General features: G+C 42.1%; 1 pseudogene; it reads right to left on the bottom strand.

Moving 5' to 3' along the window:
* Nucleotides 1–9124: 9124 nt before the first annotated feature.
* On the bottom strand, nucleotides 9125–11488 carry LOC116835089 (interferon beta-like; annotated as a pseudogene).
* Between the last annotated feature and the right edge of the window lie 351 nt (nucleotides 11489–11839).

Genomic DNA, 11839 nt, shown 5'->3' with positions numbered 1-11839 from the left:
GGGGGTGCCCTGCTGGTCCCTGTGAGGGCAGCAGTCAGGCAGCCTTCGGCAGTCAGTGTACCCACCGCTGAATCCGTGGGACCGGCAGACCTCCCGCAGGCATGCCACCGAATCCGTGGGACCGGCAGACCTCCCGCAGACATGCTGCTGAATCCGTGGGACCAGCAGACCTCCTGCAGGCAAGCCGCTGAAGGCAGCCTGACTGCCATGCTTGAGACGGCAAAAAAGCTAGAGCCGCCCTTGAATGCCCAACACATGAGTCAACACCACTCTTGTAGTTTTTCCACAGTTTTCCCTCTACCTGGCTCCTGACAAGCCCTTCCCACAAAGAAGGAACTGCAACCCACCTTTTTCCTGGGTCTCCTTCCTTTTAACTCCGCCCTGGGCCTGATCAGTGTGTCAAAGGAAAACTAGTAGAGCTCTCTGGCTCTAGTTAACTCCTTGGTCAGTGGGGGTGGAAATATGCCACACTCTGAACACTCTAACTGAAGCACAGTGCCTCCTGGGACTCCCTCTGGGTCGCATAGCATAGTAAGGCCCTGATTCACTGCACCTGGGCACAGTGCCCTGCTGAGTTCAGTGAGGCTCTATGTGGGCACATAAATTGCAGGATTAGGCCCTAAACTCCTCACCATGAGTAAGGGTGGCAGAATCAGGCCCATGCTATTGTGATTCTCTAATTATATCAGTTCATGCAAGATTTTTTAAAAAATATGTTGCAAGTGTCACTAATACTTAGTTTGAAAATGTAACCGTAGAAAAGCTGGAAATCCTTCAGGAGAGAGAGAGTGTGTGTGTGCAACTTCATTTCATTCTGTTCCCAGGTCCTAAATATTTCCAATCCTTTTTAAATGACATTCCCTATTTGACCCATAGTCCAACAGTCCATGTTTCCTGCTCAGATACAGAGACTGTAGCAGATATACAAAACTAAACCAGCTGATCGAAGAGTTCGAACAACCTTTTCTTGATGTGCATGGGAATCTGAGCCAGCTGACGTCACTAAATTCCTCTCTGCTTCTTGTCTCTCTGTTCCTAAAGTGCAGCCTGGCATTAATTCCCAGAGAGTGCATCGCCTCTCTTTGCAGTGTGCGAAGATGCCCTTGCCAAAGAAGGTGCACTTATAAGAGATTTAAGGATAAAGAAAGAAACTTGCACCAGGTTTCTGCCACAGGGCATCTTTCTTCATTTCAGTTCAAGAGCAGCAGACTGAGGAAGTGGTGTGTGTGTGAGCGAGTGAGTGACAAGACACTCCTAGTCATTTAATGAAACAGAGCAATGCCTCATAAAACACAATATGATGCCCCCAGGAAAGGGGCATCTGCAATCTGTCTAACAAGTGCTCATTCAGTACACTACACTACACGGTGTTCATTTTGTGTCATTTCCCAAATTGTGATGGACAAGGATATATATTTCCTCTGAGGGAAAGGAATGATTCAACTTACAGACGTTTAGTGTAAAGCACTCCAGAAACCAGAGTAGAACAGCTGTCTGTTCTATCTGTACCAATTTAATTTAATTTAATTTAAAAGGGGGGGGGCACTACAGAGAGAAATGTGTAGAAAAGAGGAAGGGCCATAACCCCATACAGTGCTGCGGAGCACATGCGATACTATGGATGCTTTAGGGCAGGGATGTAGCAAGCGGGTGTGTAATGGTTGGGCTGAGTGATAGTTTAGTTGGCTCTGATTACAGACCGTCTTGCTCTCTGGCCTTCCTACTGTCCCCCTTCCTTCCAATTTGTCCAAAATACGGAGTCTCATACCTTGCCTGCCACTGATAATATCCACTCCCTCTTTGAATCTGCCCACTAGTTTTCTCTTACTTTCTGCATCAAATTAAAGCTCGTTGTTCCAGTTTTCAAGGCTGTACCTATTCCAGCCACTTTTCTATCTGTGCACCTCTGCTAGTGTTAGCAACAGTGGAAGCTGAATGTAGGCAGGGCAGAGGAAACTGTGATATAGATTAGATGGAATGGCCATAAAAACACACTGCAGCTCCAATCTTTGCTAACATTGGTGGTAAATTATAGTTATGAAGTTTACTTGTGTGGAAAAGTTCCTACACCATAAACTGAACAAACTGGATCAGATACACTAAGAACCACTTGAAACCTTTGCTCATTTTGAGAATCAAATTCTGGCTGGAATCAATAGTGTAAAGGGGTTGGTGCTCAGTGATGGAAGATGTCTTTATAGTGTTTTGAAACCAGAATTGGAAGTAGCTGTGTTGGAAGTCTTGTGAATTTTATTAACGAAATATCCAGCCTAATTGTGCAGACTCCAAATGAGACTGGGTCTGACATTACAATACATTTTGAAAATGGCATCTCCTTGGTTAGGCGTTGAAAAAGAATGTGCAGTGCCAATGAACAAAGGAATTGCCATAGCAGATCAGAACAGTGGTCCCTACAATCTTGTATCTTGTTTCCAGCAGTGGTCAGCGCCGGGCACTTTAGGTGTAGGAAACCCTGCAATAGGCAGCTATGGAATAACCTGTCCATTAGGAAAGTGTTATGGCATCCCCGGGTGCAGTCTGGGACTGTGGGACCGCTGTGCCCTCTTAACTCTCCAGCCTGGGCCGTCTCTCACAGTGCTTTGCTGGTGAAGAGCAGCAAACTCCTCCATGTGCTGTTATCACTCAGCACAATTGCTTGTGGAGCCCTACACCCAGCAAGATTGCATGAATGGTCCCAGAGCCACTCATGAATCACACAGAGAAAGGCACCAGCCGAATCCCCCCAGCTCCCAGCCTTGTACCTCAGGAATATACCGTCTTGCACTGCACAAGTGTAAGCTCAGTGTAAGCTTATTAATTGGTTCACCACTTTATCAATGGAAAGTGGATATACACCAGCCTTTGTAAACCTGAACAGAATTACCAAACACTTCAAGCAAACTCATGGGTGAAGATAAACACTAAAACAAATTTGAATATAAAAGATAGATTTTAAGTGACTATAAGTGATGGGCAAAAAGTCAGTTAGCTACCAAAGAAAACAAAATAAATGCACAATCTAAATCTTAAACCTTTAAGACACTAGTCAGTATTTAGATAAAGCAGTTTTCTCACCTCACGGGATGTAACAGTTCATAATACACAGGTTTCACCCTTGAAACCTGGGCCAGTCTCTGCTGGAGTCTTCAGTCATCTGTGCATCCTTGTTGCTTGCAGCATAGGTAGGGGAGAGGAGGAAGGGTGAAGCTGCATGGGAGGCCACTGTGTTCTGTTTTATACCTTTTATCCATATGCTTGGAGAACACAAGTCCAGGCATGTCTGGTGGGCATTGCTGAATCACAAGGTGAAGCAATATCCCCGGTGTGTCTCCTGTGAGCGAGTCATTGAATTGTAACTCCTTGGCTGGACAATGTCTGTTCAGCACCCACCTGGGTGGTGGTTACCTCCTTTGTCATTGTCTCTGGAGAGCTAGTATCTGAGCACTTCCCAAACCCATAATATATTTTAGTGAAAACCCTACAACACAACTCTTATAATTTCATATGCATTGATGATATACATATTTAGATAGAACCATGGCTTTCAGCGGATCATAACCTTTCCCCAGATACCTCACATGGCCTGCTTTAATGCAGTATCACAATTATATATACATAATGAATATGGGGGTTACAGGATGCACTCCCAAAGTATAGAGTGTCACAGAAAGTTTCTTATTAACCCTCATTAGTTAGAGGTTGGCTTATGCCCTGAAGCATGAAGGGTTTTTATTTCTTTTAAAATGGAGTGGTTTTTGTTGAAGTTCCTTGCTATTTTAACACTGTATGTTGTCATCTATATAAATTCCCAGTTCTTTTTTTGAATCTTGCTAAGCTCTTGGCCTCAAAGATATCTTGTGGCAATGAGTTCAATAGGCTAACTGTGTGATGTGTGGAAAAAATATTTATTTTGTCAGTTTTATATTTCCTGCTTTTCATTTTCACTATTCTTGTATCATAGTAAGTTCGACTAGGTGTACCCAAGTCTCCTCTGTATCCTCAGACTGTAAAATGGCATTTCCTAGCTCATTGTTAATTATTCTTTTTTATTATATTTAAGACACTTAAATGCTTTTGCTCTGCTCTGTAATTAGATGCAGAGATTAGCCTATCTTTCATACTGTACTGCAGTTTTCTTCTAACAGTGTTAAGCCTTTGCATTTAAATAAGGAAATAATTCTCATGACTTTAACCACTTTTCTTTTTCTGTGTTTCTTCTTATTTAGTGCTAGAATTATTTATTATTATTTTTCCCTTTGGAAGCATGGATATTGTGAGAAGAATCATTGTATCTCATATACGTGAATGATTATAATAAGAATCCAGAAACAGTGGATAGTACTTTGATGTTGTCATAAAGAGATAGTTAAGGGTTAATGTCTCTTTTACCTGTAAAGGGTTAAGAAGCTCAGTAAACCTGGCTGACACCTGACCAGAGGACCAATAGGGGGACAAGATACTTTCAAATCTTGGTGGAGGGAAGTCTTTGTTTGGCTCTTTATGTTATTTGGTGTTCGCTCTTGGGATTGAGAGGACGGGACATATCCAGGGCTCTCCAAATCTTTCTGAATCAGTCTCTCACGTTTCAACTTGTAAGTAATTAGCCAGGCAAGGCGTGTTATGTTTGTTTTCTCAACTTGTAAATGTTTCTTTTTGCTGGAGGATTTTACCTCTGTTTGCTGTAACTTTGAATTGCTGGGGGGGCCCTGGTCTATATGAATCTGATTACCTTGTAAAGCATTTCATCCTGATTTTACAGAGATATTTTACTTTTCTTTCTTTAATTAAAGCTTTCTTTTAAGAACCGTGTTGATTTTCATTGTTTAAGATCCAGGGATTGATCTGGACTCACCAGGGATTGGTGGGGAAAAGGGGGTAGTTAATTTCCCCTGAGTTAAGATCCAAGGGATTGGATCTGGACTCACCAGGTTGGGGGGGAAGGGGAGATGGTAATTTCTCTTGTTTTAAGATCCAAGGGGTTTGGATCTGTGTTCACCAGGGAATTGGTGAAGTTCCTCAAGGCAACCCAGGGAGAGGACGAAGTTTTGGGGGAACAGAGAGTGTCCCAGACACTGGAATTCTGGGTGGTGGCAGTGTACCAGAGCTAAGCTAGTAATTAGGCTTAGAAGTATCCATGCAGGTCCCCACATCTGTACCCTAAAGTTCAGAGTGGGGAAAGAAACCTTGACAGATGTAGTTAACTGCAAGGTTATACAATGGAACCTAAAACCAAGAATTACAGCAACGCTCAGATTTGGCTCCTGAGGGCAGAGACTATCCTCTTGTTCTGTGTTTGTACAGCACCTAGCACAAAGGAGTCCTGGTCTGTGATTAGGGTCCCTTGGCACTACCACAATCATTGATTGGCAACCTGTATTGACTTTGAGGCTGATTTGATGGAAACATTCCATGAAGCGCTTGTCTTTTTCTCTGTTCTTTATGTATTTGCCTTTCCTCAGTGAGTCTTCGAGTGAGTGGATACATTTGTTCCAATGAACCTCCTAATGGGACACTGTGGATTTTGTGGTCATGTGGCTTTGTTATCATGCATGAGTGCAGAACAGTGATCCTCAGATGGTTAGAAGACCATGGACCTTACAGTGTCCTACAGAGTGATTGTACATAATGTCTTCTAATTTTGAGGATCTAGGTAATTTATTTATCTAGGGGCCTATATGGATACCATAATATCAGGGTACCAAAGTACAAAGTGTCTGTAATAATATGATCCTCTAGTAGCTGGCCAATGTAGAGGATAAAAGCCCTTGATATTGGTACATGAGCATCTTCTTTGCTATGGTGACAGGGGGCTGGGTTTCTGGAACACAAGGTTTTGAGCTCCTGTGCAGCCATGGAGTTGTTGTAACCCTTACCCTTTTCCCAGCATAAATTACTCAGCTCAGACTGTAATACTGGTACCATTGCTGTATGTGTGGTGGGGATTCTGGGCACACTGTTTATCTAGACATGTCTCACCTTGTGGATCTAAACTACACAAAAGGCATCTCTTGCTTTGTCTCCATGACCACAGCCATGGAGAGATCCAGAAGTAAGAGTACGAATAGAGGATCCTCATCCAAGGACCAGAGATAATCCAGCACTCAATGTGTATTCCACATCTGATTGACAGAATACCACACAGTGGCAGTAAATAAGTGGAATTGGATAGGGTTCTTTTAAGCTTTTCATAGGCTTACTTCAAAAAGAGAGGTTATGTATGGGGAAGTAGTTTGTGAGATTATCTGCATCTAGCAATGGTTTCTTAAGCACCATTTAGCTACTGCATGCTTTAGGATGTGTGGTAAACTTCCCCTCTTAAAAAGTGTTAATGATGTTTGTTACTAGCATCCCAGATGCTCTCAACTCTCCTCCATCAGAAAAAAAGGGTGTGGATCACAGTCACAGGTGGTGGTTGGAATTCTGGCAGTGAATGCGACAAATTCTGAAATAAGAGGTATTGGGTTATTGGGCCTTCGTTTGGTATGTAGTCCTTGGTGTCCAGACAGGCCCTCTTTGATGTGGGCCGTCATCTCTGGCAAGTAGGCTGATCATTCCTTGCAGCAAGAGTCGCTGGGTTTTGGAGTCAAGTAGAGGTGTTCAGTGGAGCATGAATTAGCAGCTGCTATGGCAGCAGAAAAGTAGACTCTCTTGGCCTCTTCCACTGTGTGGATGTGCATGCCCAAGAGACAAGGATTAGGTCTGAGGTTCTGATGGAGGTCACTGATTCTAATCCAGTTGTCTTTAGATTGATGAGTTGCAAAAGGAGAGGGGAAAAGGTCTATGGTGCTGGCAGGTTACAACACATTCGCACTGAAGTTAATCTCTGTATGGAGCATCTATTTCTCCTCAGTTATATCTTCATCTGTACCTTAATTGTCCAGGGCACCTGGGGGGGGGGAAGTGGGGCAATTTGCCAGAGGCCCCAGGTCCTGCAGAGGCCCCCATGAGAGTTTTTCAGGGCCCCTGGAGCGGGGTCCTTCATCTGCTCCAGGGGCCCCGGAAAAATCTCATGGGGCCTGGGCCCCTGGAGCTTCTCCCACTCCGCATCTTCAGCGGCGGGGGGTCCTTCTGTTCTGGGGTGGAAGGACCCCCCATTGGCGAATTACCGCCGAAGCGGAACCCACAGCTGAAGTGCTGGGTCCTGCTTCGGCGGTAATTCGGCGGTGGGAGGGGGGGGTCTTCAGGGCACTTCGGCAGTGAGTCCTGATGTGGAAGGACCCCCCACTGCCGAATTACTGCTGAAGCGGGGGCCCCCCACCGCCGAAGACCCCAGGCCCCCTGTATCCTCTGGGCAGTCCTGAGGGAGCGTGCACTTGACCCAGCTATTGGGAGCTCTGCTGTCTGGCACACAAGAATGAATTTAGTCTAGGCTGGGCACATTCAAAGGAGTCAGCTGCAGGGAATGAGAGGACATGCAAATCTGCTGGGAATGCATGTGCACACACACTTAAAGGGGAGACGATTGCTTGTAAATATATTGTGGAGATGAGCTGGATGCATAGAAATGTAATTGATTTTAGGTTGGGGGTGTGAATGCAGGCCAACCTGATTTTGTGGGGGCATAGATAGGCTAGTTACAAATGAGTTTAATTGGTGTGTTTTTCAGGGCATGCAAACTTGACTGGTAAGGAGAGAACACCAAACTAGCCTCTCCTTACATAACCATCTTCTACACCAACCATCCACAACTACTGTGTTGGGAAAAAATAATCTAGTAAAGGGTAGAAGAGGAAAAAAGGGTTGAGATCCATGTGGTCTGTTACAGTGGAAAGACTAATTATTACACAGTTCATATTTTTTTCATGTGGAAGACCAGTGAAATTGAGATTCATCAGTGTATTTAAGTGTGTTCCCAGCTTGAAGCACGAACTTCAGTGGGATGGGTCTTGTGCTTAAGTACTTTCTGGAATTGGAGTTTTAAGAATGAACAATTACAGAGTTGGGGTTGGTTTGGTTTTGGGTTTGTTTTTGTTTATATAGGTGTTTAATACAAATCACTACTGTTGGAGGCTCCCATTTTGCATAATATAATATTTTATTTATAAGCAATAAATACCTATGATGTCATAAATAAGAATAAATAAATAGTAAACTGACATAAATATAGTGTTACAAATCCAGTAAAATGATCTGAATATATTTCCATAATGCACAAATAGAATAAATAGTAGCAACAGCTTATAAAATTCCACTGCATCTCATTTTACATCATGTATAAAATATTAATTTATTTCAGTTAGTATTTTTTAAAAGGTTGGTATTTTAATATCTAAACTTTGTGAGTTTGTCCTATAGTTGAAAACTTTCTAATTCCACTTGGATTCTCTTGCCAGCACTGAGGCTGAACTGCTTCTCTGCTAGGAAATAATTGATATCTCTTCACTTTCATCCTGGAGAGCTGAAAGTCCTTCCTTCCTGGTAAGAGTCCCTCTTTCCATCATTGCAACCAAGCATGTCTCCAGATGACTAGCTGGCTGATAAGTCTATGTTGGACTCTCTGAATGGAATTCCCGTCTCAGGTAGCTTAGGAGAGATTTTTGCAAAAGCAGCAGGAAATATGTTGGAAGATTTCTTGGATTGTCAGGGAGACTCAGAACTTGAGAACCTCTTGGTGCCACCTGAAATCTCTCTTTGTTCTGACATTATAGGAAAATTATCCACATCTCTTTGTTTGGAAGCTGTTCCAGTTCACATGAGTTATGCTGTTTAACTGTGGTTATACTTCATGTTACAGTTCAGAGGTGAGATTTGATCAGAGAAGAGTTGAACCATAGAAATATATAGCAAACACATAATGTCAACAATGTTTAAGGTCCAACTCTTTCTTTTAAAATTCTTGATTGTCTTGTAACTATTTTGCATCAATATCCTTCATTTTTCATTTTAAACACTGAGTAAATGAACAGAATATTATCACATGAAATGTACTTTGTGCAGTTGGAATTCCATAATAGAGTGAATGTATTACATAATATGTCAAACGTTATGGAGTGTTAGAAATGACTGTGGGAAGAATCAGCAGAGAGGAGGGATTCCATTGCATCCTCCTGTTTTAACCTCAGTAGTTGCAGCATCCGGAGCTGAAATGAAATAGGAAATAGTTGAAACACAAAGGGAAAAATATAATTTTCATTGAATTGAACTCAAAACATTAAATGAAAATAACTTTTCCACACATAAGCTCGCAAGTCATTTAGTATGTTAATATTTTTTAAAAGTTTCTAGGAAGCTTCTCGAACCTTGGAATACTAGAAATAGTTCTGATGGGGACAGATTAATTAATAGCAATGATGATAATCGTAGAAACACACTACATATGTCAAAGTTAGAGTACTTTGTGGTGTGGGAGGGAGGAAAGTATTATTATCTGATGACCAAAGTGCTGGTGAGGTGCCTGAGGATTCCACATATGTGTACATTGTTGCTTTTTACAGATCCAGACTAACATGGCTACCCCTCTGATATAAAATATCCACTATCTCTGTTCAGCTGTAAAAATTATACTAATGTTAGGTCATTAACTACAGGGAAAAGCTTGGTACTGTACCTTAGTTACTAAGGCTTCTGTTGAGTTTGTCAGTCAGTACAAAACATCTGGGTATTTCCACACAAATGATCTCCCAGGCACACAGGCTGTATTGCTTTTCTTTCAGGAAAGCATCTATCCCCTGAAAGTATTGTTTCACTCTCCAATTGGTGTGCTAGAGGTCCTCACTTTCTGGGTTGGTTAAGTCCTTCTCCATCTGTGCTCTCAAACATGCCTCCAGCTGCTTAATTTGCTGGTAAAGTCCATTTTGGAACCTGACTATAGAAATCCCATCCCAGGTACTTTGGGTGAGGTTTTTGCTAAAGATGTTGAAGATCTCTTGGAGGATCTCTTGCGTTGCCATCTTGGCATTCTCCTTCTGGAACAGTGGGAATTGGGAAACTTCCTGGGTGGGCTTGAAAGCTGTCCATTCCTGTATGCATTGTGAGGGGAAAATTCCGCTCATTTTCTTCAGAAGCTCCAAGCTCTCTTTGTTCACTTTGTTCTGCTGGAAGTGAAACATGGTACAGAGCCGAGATGAGATTTCAATGGAGAAGAGCAGTGTGAGACAAACATGCAGCAAACACCTGGAGGTCATGATGATGTCTATACAGTCCTTTTCTTTGTGTGGAACCTTGAGCCTGGAGTTTGTTGAGGCTCCTATGTAGATTGTTGTGTCTTTCCTTCATGTCTCTGAATTTAAGTATTTGGTTGGAGAATGTTTCTTTGATCTTTTTCTGTTTACAACCTTTTCCTTCTTGGAGGTTTCAGAGTTTTTCTTTCTGTTTTTCTTGCTGTTTTCTAGTTTTTACTACGTTTCCTCCTCCTTTTTCGTGGAAGTGACCACCCATGACAGTACACAACCCTGCTAACTCATGTTGGATCCACACACATACAGCCTTTTTATCATACATTAATTTTTGTAATATAAGAAGATCATCCACAATTCCAAAATGGTACAGAAAAGACCTCAAAGTCATCAGCCGGTGCACTTCCTATTCATAAACTCCTTCATTTAAGAGACAGAAATAGTTTAGGAATATTTAAAGGTTGCTAGACATGGAGGAAGTAAATATGGGAGGAAAGAGTTAGTCCTGCCAAAAATATTGGCAAATCTCAACTTTAACCATTTCTTCCAATTTAGAAGGCACATTTAAAATGTAGACAGCACAAACCATTGGTATTTTCCTTCTGTGAAACCACAGGAGCTAGAATGCTCTGAGAAAATGAAACCTTAACTCATTGTTTATTTCCAGGTCTTTATATACATACTGTAGCTGATGAATAGTTGCAGTTGGAAAATGTGAATATCATGTCCTGTTGATCACTCCAATAGTGACAATAGTGAAAAATTGAGACTAATTTTTAAAACAGGATGAGCAATTAGTATAGTAACATGCTAGAGAGGTACCCACATGGATGACTATGATTTATAATGTGGTCAGAAGGAGGTTATGCAGAGAAGTCCCATTATGTATTTTTTACCAATTGTGTCCCTGGGATGAAAGAATTCAAATAATTAAAAAATAAAATAAAATTCAGTGTTCACCATTTTTGCTGGTTCCTTCTCTTTTAACATTTGCCTTCTCCTCAGTTTGGGCAGGGAAATTCTTCTAGTTTATTTAATTCTCTTCACTTCCTGTGGTCACATTTCATTGTCTGGTTCTCAAGCCCTAGCACAGACTTTTGTGCTGGAGTTTCCATCATGGCAGGGAAATGTGTTTTAATTCTAGAAGAAAACACTGAAATTAAAAAAGAAAAATCACATGAAAACATTTTTGTGCATGCTAATTTGGTTAGAGTCTCCCAAGTCTTCCTGCACTTTATATAAGAAATTTGAGATTTTAGCTTCAAATTTTTGAAAGACACTCTGCAAAGCAGAGAAAATAGACTTACCTGAGCCACCAGATTGTCCTGGGTTATGCTCCCCATTCTCCCATGACTTTCCAGGGGTGTTGGGCATCTGTATTTCACACCAGGGTGAAATACCAGGGGAAGATGTTGCGGGTTACTGAAAGCAAATGCAGTATATGAATCAGACTATTCTTTTTGTCACTCTTATTACTTGAAGCTTTCCACCCCAGGCACCCATTGTTCAAGCCTGGGGCAGCCCTGGCAAGGTGGCTGTAATGGAACCACACTGACAGGGACAGGAAGGCAGGTCTGACTAGGCCCTAGAAGTGATGCAGCCACTTGGGTGCTCTGTGTGGAAAGATTTTGTGTTCTGTGCAGAAGCCATCACATCATCTATTTCTATGATGAAAGTGGGGCAAACTGTTTCCTCCTGCCTGCTAGTGAGATGATAAGGGTGAG

The sequence above is a fragment of the Chelonoidis abingdonii genome, chromosome 6 (assembly GCF_003597395.2).
Source record: "Chelonoidis abingdonii isolate Lonesome George chromosome 6, CheloAbing_2.0, whole genome shotgun sequence".
Taxonomy (NCBI): Eukaryota; Metazoa; Chordata; order Testudines; family Testudinidae; genus Chelonoidis; species Chelonoidis abingdonii.
This window is presented reverse-complemented; position numbering and strand designations above follow the sequence as displayed.